This window comes from Lepisosteus oculatus, unplaced genomic scaffold (genome assembly GCF_040954835.1).
Source record: "Lepisosteus oculatus isolate fLepOcu1 unplaced genomic scaffold, fLepOcu1.hap2 HAP2_SCAFFOLD_347, whole genome shotgun sequence".
Taxonomy (NCBI): Eukaryota; Metazoa; Chordata; class Actinopteri; order Semionotiformes; family Lepisosteidae; genus Lepisosteus; species Lepisosteus oculatus.
This window is the reverse complement of record NW_027167879.1, coordinates 62,292-77,712: the sequence shown is the minus strand read 5'-3', so window position 1 is coordinate 77,712 and position 15,421 is coordinate 62,292. Positions and strand designations below refer to the sequence as shown.

At 44.7% G+C, this 15,421-nt stretch overlaps 8 non-coding genes across 8 annotated transcripts; 3 read left to right on the top strand and 5 right to left on the bottom strand.

Annotated features, from left to right (window-relative positions):
* Positions 1 to 639: 639 nt before the first annotated feature.
* LOC138227354 (U4 spliceosomal RNA) lies at positions 640 to 781 on the bottom strand. The gene has a single exon (XR_011184939.1). It is a non-coding gene; the product is annotated as a U4 spliceosomal RNA (small nuclear RNA).
* A 1,329-nt stretch (positions 782 to 2,110) lies between these two features.
* LOC138227350 (U4 spliceosomal RNA) lies at positions 2,111 to 2,252 on the bottom strand. The gene has a single exon (XR_011184936.1). It is a non-coding gene; the product is annotated as a U4 spliceosomal RNA (small nuclear RNA).
* A 230-nt stretch (positions 2,253 to 2,482) lies between these two features.
* On the bottom strand, positions 2,483 to 2,599 carry LOC138227361 (U5 spliceosomal RNA). The gene has a single exon (XR_011184946.1). It is a non-coding gene; the product is annotated as a U5 spliceosomal RNA (small nuclear RNA).
* A 1,298-nt stretch (positions 2,600 to 3,897) lies between these two features.
* trnar-ccu (transfer RNA arginine (anticodon CCU)) lies at positions 3,898 to 3,970 on the top strand. The gene has a single exon. It is a non-coding gene; the product is annotated as a tRNA-Arg (tRNA).
* Positions 3,971 to 5,611: 1,641 nt separating this feature from the next.
* Positions 5,612 to 5,775, top strand: LOC138227365 (U1 spliceosomal RNA). Its single transcript, XR_011184949.1, has one exon. It is a non-coding gene; the product is annotated as a U1 spliceosomal RNA (small nuclear RNA).
* A 636-nt stretch (positions 5,776 to 6,411) lies between these two features.
* LOC138227364 (5S ribosomal RNA) lies at positions 6,412 to 6,530 on the bottom strand. The gene has a single exon (XR_011184948.1). It is a non-coding gene; the product is annotated as a 5S ribosomal RNA (ribosomal RNA).
* A 1,292-nt stretch (positions 6,531 to 7,822) lies between these two features.
* Positions 7,823 to 7,963, top strand: LOC138227353 (U4 spliceosomal RNA). The gene has a single exon (XR_011184938.1). It is a non-coding gene; the product is annotated as a U4 spliceosomal RNA (small nuclear RNA).
* Positions 7,964 to 13,330: 5,367 nt separating this feature from the next.
* Positions 13,331 to 13,401, bottom strand: trnag-gcc (transfer RNA glycine (anticodon GCC)). The gene has a single exon. It is a non-coding gene; the product is annotated as a tRNA-Gly (tRNA).
* Between the last annotated feature and the right edge of the window lie 2,020 nt (positions 13,402 to 15,421).

Sequence of the window (15,421 nt, the reverse complement as noted above, 5' to 3'; positions counted from 1 at the left end):
TTTTTCAGCTGATTTAAAATGTACCTAAAGGAGAAGCATTATTGAAGACCATCAATTACCAAGAGCTTTTGTCAAAGGTTTTGGTGGTCATTTTGAATGACCACAGAGCGCTGTGACCTCGGTTTTACATCTCATCCAAGAGACAGCGCCCTTTTATAACACAGCGTCTCCGTCACTATGCTGGGGGATTGGGACCCGCACAGACCTCAGGGTGAGCGCCCCCCCACCGGCACCATTAACACCGCTTCCAGCTGGAAACTTTGTTTTTCCCTGTAGCTCACCCTCATCCGGGTACTGACCTGGCTAACACCTGTTTTGCTTCAGTGGGTTTTCAGTTGCGAGTTGCAAGGGGATGCAAGTGATGGAGCCACTCGCTGCAAAAGCCACTGCTTTGGCTGGGAATCGAACCAGAGCTTCCCGCATGGGAAGCGAGAATTCTACCACTGAACCAACAATGCTCACTGCCCACTCCTTCAAAAAAGACGTTTTTTTGGTGCTCTGTTAAAAAAGCGTCGACATTACCTGTTTCAAAAGGCTTCACTTTCCTAGTCACATTCCAAGGCTCATTGAAACCGGGCTGTTTCCTCCAGCGGTATAGTATTGCAGTTAGACAGCACGATGCCTGCAAGACTATGTCACGCTCTGACGAGACTGTCAAAAATTGCTTTCGCCGATTGTATTGCAAACCGGCGGAAGCGGGGTATTGGGAAAAGTTTTCAACTAGCAATAATCGCGCCTCGGCTAAACCTCACAGGCTACGATACTGCCAATGCGCAAAGCTGACGGTTGCTAGGCAACCGCGGGGATCCTATGGAAATCGTTATCAATCGTCTCATAGCATGTCGTTGCTGTAACGCTTCATATTTGTCATCTTCTTCTTCTAGCTTGAGGTTTTGAAGAATTTCATGACAGACAAGGGCTCCGTCGGGAACAAAGGGCGTTGTGAGAAAACCGTTGCTTATTTTCAGCAGCAGAAATACAACCTTTAAATACAAGATGACAGAACAATAACGAAGGCCATGCCGGGAGGAACTCATACACTACAGAGGAAAGGGGGCGGGCACGTACAGTTCACATTCAAGCCACAAGTACTCTTCTCGGATGTCGCACAAACAAATCCTAACGTCCTGAAAGCATTGCAGCATGTTTGTGTCCCACTTCCCGTGGCTGCAGGACGACTGACACGAAGGGACAAACACAATCTGTGGCGTTTAGCGTGACATAGTCTTGCAGGCATCGTGCTGTCTCACTGCAATACTATACCGCTGGAGGAAACAGCCCGGGTTCGATGAGTCTTGGAATGTGACTAGGAAAGTGAAGCCTTTTGAAAGAGGTAAAGCACTGCACAACGGAACTGAGGGAGAATCTTACAGGGGATTCTGAGCGGTGTCTGCATACACGCAGTCCGATACGGGTGCTGAAAGCTTGAGCTACTCTCAATGTCATGCTGCCTTTCCTCGGAGTAACTCTGTTACATTGAAAGAATGCTTCTCGCAGGTTCAAAAAGGGACCCTTGTTAATTGGAGAAATCAATGATTTCGAATGAATTCTGTATGCGTTAAAAGACAGCTATACACAGAAAACATGCAGGACACTGCTCATGATGTTTCCCGAGCCGAAACACAGTGCGTTTTTCCATGCCATCTGACAAAGCCCGCCCACTGAAAACTGCAGCAGATCGTGTAAAGACGTTCAACTTTGTAACTACTGCACGCACAGGAAGTAGAATAAATTCCTCTTTTCAAACTGTCAAAGGTTTGCTTTGCGAACGCTGCAGGACATCGCACAATCTCTTTTGAACGGGGACAAACGATTTCTTATGGGGCGCAGTAAGTACAGACATTTAAAAAGCTCCACTCATGCCGACGATGCAGCATGAAGAAGCGCAACCTAACGTTTGACAGACAAAAGCCGGGCGCCGCTACGAGCAATATGAAATCAAACTGACAGCACACGGCGTTTCGCGCTGACTCAAAAGTGATCTCGACAGACGCTGTTCTCTGCATAACGCTGAAAGAGCTAAAGAGCGTTTCTGTTGAGACGTAACAAGCTTGTTTCTTTCTACCATGATGTTACCATGACAAAATCTGTCTTTAAACACCTTGCTCAGTCTCTGACGAGACTGTCAAAAATTGCTTTCGCCGATTGTATTGCAAACCGGCGGAAGCGGGGTATTGGGAAAAGTTTTCAACTAGCAATAATCGTGCCTCGGCTAAACCTCACAGGCTACGATACTGCCACTGCACAAAGCTGACGGTTGCCAGGCAACCGCGGGGATCCTATGGAAATCGTTATCAATCGTCTCATGGCATGTCGTTGCTGTAACGCTTCATATTTGCGGCCGGACACTTCCCGCCTCCCAGAGGAAAGAGCGCCAATCAGACAGGCGGAGACCGAGGACTCGCAGAGCAGACGGCCACAGTCGCCGTAATAAGAGCGATTGTGAGCGGTTTTGTTTTCTCTCTTTGACCAGCCCAGCTGCGCCCCACCCGAAGGCAGGGAAGCACAAAAATTGTATGGAACTCATTCATGCTCCTCTACTTGGAAATCTTTAGTAAAAGGCAAAAGATTTGTACGAGATGAAGAGAAACCAGAGTGCGTGGCTGGACAGCTGCAGGAGCCCAGGCCGCCTTCAAGGCCTCTGCCCTGCCGGTCGTGGTTGGCAATGCACCTGGCCTTACAAACGAGCCAGTGGGGCCCGTTCAGCTCCGGGCTCATCGCCTGCGGCTCTCGGCTTACCTGGCAGGGGAGATACCTTGATCAGCCTGTAGCTGGAGTAGTTGGATTGTTTTCTTGTTTTGTTTTGCGCGCTTACGAACGCCATGGAAAACGAAACAAAACTAAAGCCCTCAGCTCCTGCAGTTGATTATAATCCCGTTACGTGTCGAAGCAGGAATTTACGTCATCCTACCACTGTAACACGGGGAATAGAGGGAAATGAGCACAAGCTACGAATTGTCTCAATCACTCCCTACAGTAGTAAGACGCCTGGAAGCGTGCACCCCCATCATTAATCTTTGCGCATCTGTGCAAGGTAAACTCTGGAGCAGTCTCTGAAACGGCTCAAAGGAAACACGTGATTGATTCCATGTGCATCTGGGGTTCATTTCTTATTTACATTTAATTCAAGGGAAAGGCTTGGGTCAGTTTCAGACGGCCTCCAACAGCGAGATTCAAGCGCCCCACCTTCAGCCCAATCTGCGCCGCCAGAACGCCAACGGCTCCTCTGGTCTCCGGGGTGCGGTTGTGACCCCGTAACCTAAAGTGTTGGTGGCAGACAAATGGAGACTAACAGGTGATGTCCTAGGACATGACTACATTGTGACACTCGGTGGGGATGGTGACCATTGCTTGGAAAAGAGTGCGAGGCCCCTTTAGAAAAACATTTTGTTAACAGGCATTCTGCCTCAGCCTAAACACCTATAGCTTGCAAAGCGCATGCTATTAGACAGGCACCTCTGCAAGACCTTAAGAGTCTCTTAAACTAGTGATAGTAAGGTGTTCCCAATGGGCGATGTTTGGCTTTCAAATCATCTCTCTGTGGAAGCGCCGAGATGCAGCTGTTTAAGGCTTAGAAGCAGCTGACTGTTTCACTACCTAGCTGATTACTGTCAGTCAGGGAGCTCAGAGGTGAAAAGCCTGTCTGAGAGACAATTCGCCGTCAATCAGTTCAATATGTTCTGTACCAGCTCGGCGCACCTGAGATCATCTTGGTAGCCGTGTAGCTCAGATGAGTGAGAGCGTGTGTGTGTGTACCACCGTGATTGGATGCCGGTCCTTCTCAGGTCACAGTAAACCTTCTGCTGCCTAACTTTCCTAATTTTGGGGATCCCTTTGAAAAAGCAAAGGGAAAAAAAAAACTGGCTCTTCATCAGCGTGATCGACCCAACCCAGTGTGCCCCAGTGGCCTAATGGATAAGGCACTGGCCTCCTAAGCCAGGGATTGTGGGTTCAAGTCCCATCTGGGGTGCTCCTGTCCCATTTTGAGCGTACAAATGTCCTTGTGATTTGCAAAGCTGCAACCCCACCTTACTCAGTGAGCGTCTCTGCTTTTCTCTCACATACAGTTGGGAGAAAAACTTTTGTAAACAGCCCTTTGGAATGATGTGGATTTCTGCATGAATGGCTCCTAACATGTGATCTTATCTTTATCTAAGTCATAATAATTAATAAAGAGAGTCTGATTTAACAAACAACACACGCCCAACATTTGACATTGCTGTTTCTTTATTGACCAAATGGTTTAAACAATCAAGGTCATTGATGGAAAAAGTACGTGAACCCTTATATTAAGGAGCTAGTGGAACCTCCTTTATGACAAAAACCTCAACCCCCACTTTCTGTAGCGGCTGGTCAGACCTGAGCAGCGGTTAGGAGGTATTTTGGCCTATTCCTCTATGAAAAACTGTTTCAGTTCATGTATATTTTTGGGATGTCTTGCACTGAACGGCCTGCTTCAGATCACGCCACAGCACTTCAATGGGATTGGGGTCAGGACTCTTACTTGGCCATCCCAAAATACGGAATTTCTTCTGTTTCAGCCACTCTGTTGTTGATGTACTCCTTTGTTTTTGTCATGCTGCATGACCCAGCGTCTTTAGAGTTTTAGATCACAGGCAGACACCCTGACATTCTGCTGTAGAATTTCCTGATACATCTTGGAATTCATCGGTCCCTCGATGATTGCAAGCCGTACAGCCTCCGCTATGCTTCCCAGGTGGGATGAGGTTTTGGAGTTGGTATGCAGTGTTTTGTTATCTCCAAACATAACGCTGTGCACATTTACCAACAAGTTCAACTTTTGTCACATCTGTCCACAGAACATTGTTCCAGGAGTTGCTGTGGAACATCCATGTGGTCTTTAACAAACTTGAGAGGGGCAGTGGTGGTTTTTTTGGGGGGGAGAGCAGTGGTTTCCTCCATGGTGACCTCGCATGATCACCACTCCTGTTCAGATTTCTTCTTATGGTGGACTCATGAACACAGACGTAAGACAAAGTCAACCACCTGTTCGCTAGATCCCATCCCCACTCAGCTAGTCAAAGATTCCCTCGAAGGACTGGCAGGACCTATAATTAGTATGATGAATGCATCGCTTGCGTCAGGCGTTGTACCTGATCAATTTAAGGTAGCGGTTGTTAGACCGCTCCTTAAGAAGTCAAATTTGGATCCACAAGTTCTTAACAACTACAGGCCTGTCTCAAAGGTCCCATTTCAATCTAAAAGTCTTGGGAGAATAGTTGTTGCCCAACATCAATCGTATCTGGATTCAAATAATATACTTGAGAAATTTCATTCTGGTTTCTGAAACTGCATTAACAAGAGTCGTAAATGATATTCTCTTAGCTACTGATGCGGGGAATGCAACAGTGCTTGTGCTTCTAGATCTTAGAGCTGCCTTTGACACGGTTGACCTCTCTGTTTTGTTACACAGGCTTGAGTTTGAGGTTGGCTTATCTGGAACCGTCCTTCAGTGGTTTACTTCACATTTAACTCATCGTTTTCATTCAGTGGGCCCAGCAGGAGGCGGTGGCGTGCGGGGCGAGGAGGTGGCCTAGGCTGCGCGATTTGTGCTGTGGGTGCGGGCCGCTTGCAGGGGCCTGTTTAACTTATACTTACCTGGCAGGGGAGAAACCTTGATCAAGAAGGAGGTTCACCCAGGGCGAGGCTCGGCCATTGCACTCCGGCTGTGCTGACCCCTGCGAATTCCCCAAATGTGGGAATCTCGACTGCATAATTTCTGGTAGTGGGGGACTGCGTTCGCGCTCTCCCCTGATGTGCTTGGTCCAAAATCAGATACAGGAGGGTTAGGACACCACGAGCTGCGTGGCTGCGGAAGGATCCCGGTTCGACAGGAGTGGACGCCGCTGCTGGTTCTCGCTGGCTTTTAGTTAGGGGTCCGGAGAAGCATCTCAAGCTAGTTCCACTACTCCTTCCGGATGTTCATTCCCTTTTCAAAGTCAGTCGTTTTGCTGTAGTCTGCGTTCTTTAGGCTGATTATCGAGGTTAGCCTTTATTTGGTCATGGGGGGCCTCGGTACTGTATGCTGAGTCTAAAGACAGTTTCACCCGTTTTCTGATTGCTCGGTTCTGTACCAGTGCAGACATGTCAAACAGTGAATGGCTGTACCTCTATTGTATCCGTGCTCAATGAATGAAATCGGTAACAAATGAATATATGTCTAGTTATACGAAAAACGAGTGGTTTATCGACTCATCTTCATTTGCAGATTTAGAGGCAGCTTCGATATTCGTTTTACAGACGGGTTTTTTTTTTTGAATATGGGTCACACACATGCCACAGCAACAAAACATCTCTAGAGATGAGGCTATAGATCACCTTTCCATCCTGCAGGTTTTCCTCCCAAAGCCTACGGCACCAACAGCGACCCCTGCTGGCCGGGAGAGCAAAAGCTTACAGCACCTGGTATTCCCAGGCAGTCTCCCATCCAATTACTAACCAGGACCGACGCTGCTTAGCTTCCGAGATCAGATGAGATCGGGCGTGTTCAGGGTGGTGTGGCCGTAAGCAAAAGCCCCAGCGCCTGACTCGCTACTTGAAGCTGTGTGTGGCGGGGGTTCTGCGCCCCCCGAGCGGGACTGAAGGATCGTTCGTGTGCAACTCTTTGGAAAGGAGCTGCTTTCCAAATCGCATTGCGTGCCTGGATGTTGGCGAATGCGCTCCCTTGTGTTGGCTCGTCCCGCACTGGAGGAGGACAAACAATCTGCACGGAAGAGCACCAGGCAAGTCTTCAGTGCACAGCACTCTGGAAACATTTCGGGGCTGTCTCGTGTTTATTTCAGCACGTAAAGCGCACCGGTCCAACATATCGGCCGGGCGCGCGGCGCCTCCGCCCTGTTGCTGCCCCTACAGCTTCTTCACTTTTCCCTTTAGTTGCCATCGATTTTTTTGTAGTGCTATACATATACGATTGAGGTATCTTAGAGTTCTCCTTCGAAGACCCAGCACTCTCTTTTCTTTTCCCAGTGTTACTCATATCGGACTTTTTAAACCTAAAAAAAAATCGTTTTTTTTTCTTTCAATTATAACTGAAGTTTAAACAACTAGTGTTAAGTCCTTATTTTTCTGTAGTCAAAAAAAGCAAAAATTAACATTCAGGTCATGAAAAACTCAAAAAAACTCCCCAACCACTAAACTTTACCTCCCACCTGAGCGCCATCTTGAACGCCCCTACCACCAGAGAATGCTCACGATTTCGGAAGCTGCCTCCGGGACGTGCTGATTCCACACATCCTGAATAAATCATGATATTGTTAGTTGCTGTAGCTAGACGTTCAAATGAGTTTCATGGCCAGATGGACTGTTTCCTCCAGCGGTATAATAATGCAGTGAGACAGCACGATGCCTGCAAGACTATTTCACGCTAAACGCCACAGATTGTGTTTGTCCGTTCGTGTCAGTCGTCCCGCAGCCACGGGAAGTGGGACACAAACATGCTGCAATGCTTTCAAGACGTTAGGATTTGTTTGTGCAACATCCAAGAAGAGTACTTGTGGCTTGAATGTGAACTGTACGTGCCCGCCCCCTTTCCTCTGTAGTGCATGAGTTCCTCCCGGCATGCCCTTCGTCATTGTTCTGTCATCTTGTATTTAAAGGGTTGTATTTCTGCTGCTGAAAATAAGCAACGGTTTTCTCACAACGCCCTTTGTTCCCAACGGAGCCCTTGTCTGTCATGAAATTCTTCAAAACCTCAAGCTAGAAGAAGAAGAAGACGACAAATATGAAGCGTTATAGCAACGACATGCCATGAGACGATCGATAACGATTTCCATAGGATCCCCGCGGTTGCCCGGCAACCGTCAGCTTTGCGCAGTGGCAGTATCGTAGCCTGTGAGGTTTAGCCGAGGCGCGATTATTGCTAGTTGAAAACTTTTCCCAATACTCGCTTCCACCGGTTTGCAATACAATCGGCGAAAGCAATTTTTGACAGTCTCGTCAGAGACTGAGCAAGGTGTTTAAAGACAGATTTGGTCACGGTGATATCATGGTAGAAAGAAACGAGCTTGTTACGTGTCAACAGAAACGCTCTTTAGCTCTTTCAGCTTTATGCAGAGAACAGCGTCTGTCGAGATTACTTTTGTGTCAGCGCGAAACGCCGTGTGCTGTCAGTATGATTTCATATTGCTCATAGCGGCGCCTGGCTTTTGTCTGTCAAACGTTAGGTTGCGCTTCTTCATGCTGCATCGTCGGCATGAGTGGAGCATTTTAAACGTCTGTACTTACTGCGCCCCATAAGAAATCGTTTGTCCCCATTCAAAAGAGATTGTGCGATGTCCTGCAGCGTTCGCAAAGCAAACCTTTGACAGTTTGAAAAGAGGAATTTATTCTGCTTCCTGTGCGTGCAGTAGTTACAAAGTTGAACGTCTTTACACGATCTGCTGCAGTTTTCAGTGGGTGGGCTTTGTCAAATGGCTTGGAAAAACGCACTGTGTTTCGGCTCGGGAAACATCATGAGCAGTGTCCTGCATGTTTTCTTTGTATAGCTGTCTTTTAACGCATACAGAATTCATTCGAAATCATTGATTTCTCCAATTAACAAGGGTCCCTTTTTGAACCTGCCAGAAGCATTCTTTCAATGGAACAGATTTACTCCGGGGAAGGGCAGCATGACATTGAGAGTAGCTCAAGCTTTCAGCACCTTTATCTGACTGCATGTATGCAGACACTGCTCAGAATCCCCTGTAAGATTCTCCTTCAATTCCGTTTTGCAGTGCTTTAGCTCTTTCAAAAGGCTTCGCTTTGCTAGTCACAATCCAAGGCTCATGACAGCATTTGAAAACATTCGCAACTGCGTTGGCCAGGAATCGAACCTGGGTTAACTGCTTTGAAGGCAGCTATGCGCAACACTGGCTCGCTCCAGAATAAATCTCACGTCGAGGGCATATTTTTTTCCATTTTACCGTGAGTCGTGCTCAGCTGCACAGAGGAGAGAGCAGAGCAATGAGGTCACGGGGACAGGGGAGTCACACGCTGGCGGTTTGAATACGCGGAAGATCACTGAGGGATCCTCAGTATATGGACCCTCCGTGCGCCATCAGTCCGCACTCCGGACTCTGAATCCTGCCATCCGAGTTAAGATCTCGGCGGAACCTGAGGCGCAGTTCCTTCTTAAAACGTAATCTGGTGAGCATTTCTAGAATCGTACTTGTATAGATGCAGCCTTTAATGTGTTGCTAGGTTAAAATTGATGACTTCTTGTATTTCAGTAGGCAACTGCCCTCTTGATTTCGGATTTAATTTCTTTATTACAGGGGCGCTTTTATGAAGACAGAGTCATGTTCAGGTACTTTGCTTGATGGAGGAAGCTCATTTCGGACTCTGTGATCTGCTCACCTGGAAAGGTCTGCTATACTACTACAAGAGATAAGTAGAGTCTGGAAGAAGGGACAATTTTATGATGCTTTGGAAGATAATGTTTTTTTTTCTTATACTGAAAATGAAAGGTAGTTGTTTCTATATGGACTCAGTCTTTGGAATTTGTATATTTATATATTTCAGTGAACCCTCAGCCATTCCTTCTGTATTGTAATTCAATTTCTCTTTTAAAATTCCTTCCCCACTTCTAGGACCTGCAGTTGCTAAACTCCACAATGGCTTCTATTGGAAAGTCTGTGACTGAGACCAAGTAAGTGTTCATTATGCTCAAACTATGAGAGAGAAAATTAAGGATAATTTAAGAAATCAGTCTTAGCTTGTTTCTATACACAGATGGTATTATTTATTTTCAAAGGAAACCCGCGAGGATTCCCCTGGTGTGCAAGATGTGCCTGAATACTCTTGATCAGCTTCCTGCTCACTTGAAGAGGGCGTGTATGAAGCACGCCACGGCAGTAAAGATCAGGATGGCCTCTCAACAGGCGAGGGAGGACATGATGAATCACCTGAAGAACGGGGTCATCGTGGATTACCACAGAATAGAGATCGTGTCTGGTGAGGCAAAGAGGATAGTGGTTGTAAGACTGCTAGAGTCCTTGGGCCTTTTTGTACATGGGAAGCCTGAAGACACATTGGCAAGGTGAGATATTTTTAATCTGTAAGGCTTCTGTAGTTTCTTTTTGAAATCATTGTTACAACATATTATGTAAAAGCATGTTGAAAAGAATCTACCTGCATTCCAGCGGCCCTGAGCAAGAGGCCGCTGTCCAGGAGGAAGAGATGCCAGAGGCTGCTCTAGAAACTGAAACAGAAGCGCATAAGGAAGGGGAAGATGTGAGCTCTGAAGAACTCTATCAGCAGTAAGACTTTTTTATTTTTCAGATGTATCTATTTTTTACTAAAATTCTAATTTGTCTTATAGGTATAAAATGTTTAAACCGGTGTTTTATATCCTTACAGGCCCTGAGTAGTTAAAAAGTATCAGCAGGCCGGAAGAGAGTGGCCCAAGCTGGACTCTATAGAAAGCACTCCCTGGATGCTCCTCTCCTGATTGGATTCAAACAGTACCTTACCAAGGATCTGGGAGTGGCAAATTATTCTCAGGAGGTATTTATTTTTTAAAGGCATTTAAAATTAAGCAATGGTATCTTCATTGTAAATGTTTTTATTTCTTAGCTTAAAATTCACCCATGTGAAATGATGTCAGCCATAAACATCATGACTCTATATTTCCTACCTGAATCTATTCTACTTAAATTATTACATTATACACAATTTGAGTTCATTTTAAAAAGTAAAAGGTAATGAAAGGAATGCATTTTCATAAGAAAGATAATACCGATATGCATGTGATAATCTTCCTTATATCATGTAGTGCATCATTTGGACACTTTGTGGGCTTCAAATACAAAGAAAATCATGTTCTATGGTACAAGATAAATACAAAACTTAAGCTTCTTTATAAAGCATAAGCAATCATTTATTACATCGCTTCTTGAATTAAATCTTTTGACAAGAGGTAAGACTTCTGTTACATTTAAACCCATGTTTAGCTGTGTTTTTTAGATTTAACTGAACCAATTTCTGTGTGTGATAATGTCCTTGAATTCTGACAACATCACACTAAATTACATGATATAAAACAGCTAATGTTTCTAGAGATAAAGTTTCTGAGATGCTTCTAATTACTTTTTATTACCAGGGACAGTTTAATTCACCTTGTACAGTACTGTAAGACCAAGATACTTTTTTTAAAAGTTATTTAACATTTTATAGAACTTTGTCTACTATGGCAACATGATGTGCTTGGTGAAACTTGGAAAAATACTGCTTGGCCACTTATCTTAAGATAAAGATAGGATAAAGGTTTATCTTTTGCACCTACCTGACCCCCAGGGAAGGCCAATGCTTTCTAAGTTGATGGTTCCCTACAGTAGACTGTACTTTAATTTCAAAGGTAATGTATATTGACCCAAATCAGTTTTGGAATCCAATCTACTGACGAGATGGAGCACATCCTTTTTTCAGGATTTTAGCATCATACGTTTGGTATATTTAGTCCCTAATGCTGAAAGAAATGATCATAGAACATTTGGACACTTTGTGGGCTTGAAATACAAAGCAAATCATGTTCTATGGTACAAGATAAATACAAAACTTAAGCTTTTATTTTAATTAGATTTGTTTATAAATCATAAGCAATCATTTATTACATTAATATATGTGAAAATAACATTTTAGCATCATACGTTTAGTATATTTAGTCCCTAATGCTGAAAGAAATGATCATAGAACATGACATCTAACCTTACCTGTGGTGTTTTTAATCCCTATTGCTCAATGCACGGTGAAAGCATTCCATACATGTGTCTGACAATGAGGAATGGGCCCCTGAGACAGTCATTTGCCTGTTTCACAAATGATCGTATTTTACTAGAGATTCTGTTTGGGATTCAGATGTGCATTCGGACAGCAATCCCTTTCAAGAAATGATACGTTCTGGATGAGGTCAAAGGTGCTGGAACACTGTATCTAGGATGTGTTTGCAGAGACTGTGTGTCTCCTGCTTCAACGCAGTGATAAACAGATGTGCTCCTTTAATTTATTGGTACATGCCCAGGGCAGTAAGCAGTCTGAGGATTTATTTCCAGATGGCATAGAGCAGTGAAGCAGTGAAGTAGTGCAAAACACTGGATCATTATATTATTAGAATCTATTCTACTTAAATTATTACATTATACTCAATTTGAGTTCATTTTAAAAAGTAAAAGGTAATGAAAGGAATGCATTTTCATAAGAAAGATAATACCGATATGCATGTGATAATCTTCCTTATATCATGTAGTGCGTCATTTGGACACTTTGTGGGCTTGAAATACAAAGAAAATCATGTTCTATGGTACAAGATAAATACAAAACTTAAGCTTTTATTTTAATTAGATTTGTTTATAAAGCATAAGCAATCATTTATTACATTAATATATGTGAAAATAACATTTTAGCATCATATGTTTAGTATATTTAGTCCCTAATGCCGAAAGAAATGATCATTTGTTTAACATGCACGGGTCTGTCTCAAAGGATGCAGTACTCCTGAAGGGTCTCAAACCCTACATTTCGGATGCCTAGCTGTATCCCTCACATGTGGCACCTCAGAATGACTTCTAACCTTACCTGTGGTGTATTCAGTCCCTATTGCTCAATGCACGGTGTACATACTGCATACATGTGTCTTGAGAATGAGGAATGGGCCCCTGAGACAGTCATTTGCCTGTTTCACAAACAGGGACCTGGACCTAGACCTGGCCCGTACAGGGCTCAAACCCGCGAACTTGGCGTTATTAGCACCACGCTCTAACCAACTGAGCTAACCGGCCTCACGACAGTGCTCCTCTCTGTGCTGCAAAAAATCAAACTCAGGGAATTTCTTTTGTCCTCCTTTGAATAGAAAGCCGTGTAATTCAGTGTACGGGCTTTCTCGTGCAGTTTCATGGTTCTTGTAACCCAAATCCTACACTGGCCTGAAGTGCCCCCCCATTTCACAGCATTTTTCAGCTGATTTAAAATGTACCTAAAGGAGAAGCATTATTGAAGACCATCAATTACCAAGAGCTTTTGTCAAAGGTTTTGGTGGTCATTTTGAATGACCACAGAGCGCTGTGACCTCGGTTTTACATCTCATCCAAAAGACAGCGCCCTTTTACAACACAGCATCTCCGTCACTATACTGGGGCATTGGGACCCGCACAGACCTCAGGGTGAGCGCCCCCCCGCCGGCACCATTAACACCGCTTCCAGCTGGAAGCTTTGTTTTTCCCTGTAGCTCATCCTCATCCAGGTACTGACCTGGCTCACACCTGCTTAGCTTCAGTGGGTTTTCAGTTGCGAGTTGCAAGGGGATGCAAGTGATGGAGCCGCTCGCTGCAAAAGCCACTGCATTGGCCGGGAATCGAACCCGAGCCTCCCGCGTGGCAGGCGAGAATTCTACCACTGAACCACCAATGCTCAGTGCCTGGACCTTCAAAAAAGACGCTTTTTTGGTGCTCTGTGCAAAACGCGTTGACATCTGCTTCCAGCTGCAAAATGCCATTTGCGGACGCTGAGGAACTTATTTCCAAGGCAGCGGGTACAAGCGATTGGGCGTTTTAAAACCACCAGGAACAGCAAAGAGGCGCGCTTCTTTGCTTGTGCCGAAACACACCGACTGAAGGCGGACAACGTAGTCGGCAGGATTGGAACCTGTGCGGGGAGACCCCAATGGATTTCTAGTCCATCGCCTTAACCACTCAGCCACGACTACAGCAAGCCCCACTGCCGCTGCGTTCTTGCTACAATCTTACCTGGATCGCGAGGCGCCGGCGGAAGCCTATTTCAAAGTCGTTCTCCGTTTCAAAAAAACATTTCCAAAATACAAGCCTTGCAGACAGACACGCCTCAGAGGACTTAAGGGTGGCTTCATGTCGGAATGATAAAGTCTCCCCGTCCGGACATGAAAATGCCACTTTGTTACACACAAAAAAAGAATCAACAACAGAGAAATGCCCACAAGCATTTGAAAAGCCGCACCACGTCGCACTTGAAATAGCTCTTACATTAGTGGTAGACACAGGAATCGCCTTTTTATTTACGCTCTTACCAACGCGATGGAAAGCAAAACAAAGCAAAGCAGAGCAAAACAAAACGAACAAACGAAAACCCTCACGTCCCGCACTTGCATATAACGCCGTTACGTGCCCAAGCGGTATTGTAGTCATCCTAGCACTGCACCCCGGGTCGTACGGTATATGGGAACGAGCACACGCCACGAATCGTCTCGAATCACTCCCTACAGCTGTAAGGCGCCTTGAAGCGTGCACCCCCAACATTCTTCTTTGCGCATCTGTGAAAGGTAAACTCTTGAGCAAACTCTGAACCAGCTCTAAGGAAACTAATCCGATTAGACGTTACTTTGACTCATCCTTTAAGGGACCCTTGTTAATTGGAGAAATCAATGATTTCGAATGAATTCTGTATGCGTTAAAAGACAGCTATACACAGAAAACATGCAGGACACTGCTCATGATGTTTCCCGAGCCGAAACACAGTGCGTTTTTCCAAGCCATTTGACAAAGCCCGCCCACTGAAAACTGCAGCAGATCGTGTAAAGGCGTTCAACTTTGTAACTACTGCACGCACAGGAAGCAGAATAAATTCCTCTTTTCAAACTGTCAAAGGTTTGCTGCAGGACATCGCACAATCTCTTTTGAACGGGGACAAACGATTTCTTATGGGGCGCAGTAAGTACAGACGTTTATAAAGCTCCACTCATGCCGACGATGCAGCATGAAGAAGCGCAACCTAACGTTTGACAGACAAAAGCCGGGCGCCGCTACGAGCAATATGAAATCAAACTGACAGCACACGGCGTTTCGCGCTGACTCAAAAGTGATCTCGACAGACGATGGTCTCTGCATAACGCTGAAAGAGCTAAAGAGCGTTTCTGTTGAGACGTAACCCATTGGGCAAAAGACGTATAATATACGTCTATTAAACGCATATCTTATACGTCTAAATGTGGTCTACAATTCGTCTAGAATGAAATTCTAATATACGTCTAAAGTAAAACGTCAATTATACGTCTATATTTAGACGTTCATTATACATAAATGGTTGGAGTTCTATTATACGGATACATTTAGAGGACTATTATACATATATGGTTGGAGTTCCGGATAACTTTAGAGGTCTATTATACGTATATGGTTAGAGGTCTATTATACGTATAACTTTAGAGGTCTATTATACGTATATGGTTAGAGGTCTATTATACGGATAACATTAGAGGTCTATTATACGTATATGGGTAGAGGTCTATTATACATCAAAGATAGATTTTATAGGTGTAGAAACAAGTAAAACAAGCCAATGATTAGGTTTAGAAATGTATTCTGAAAATACACATTCACACCTGAAACATATGTATTTCAAATTATACATTGTATACAATCAATCAACAATCAACATATGGGCAATAATCATAAAAACA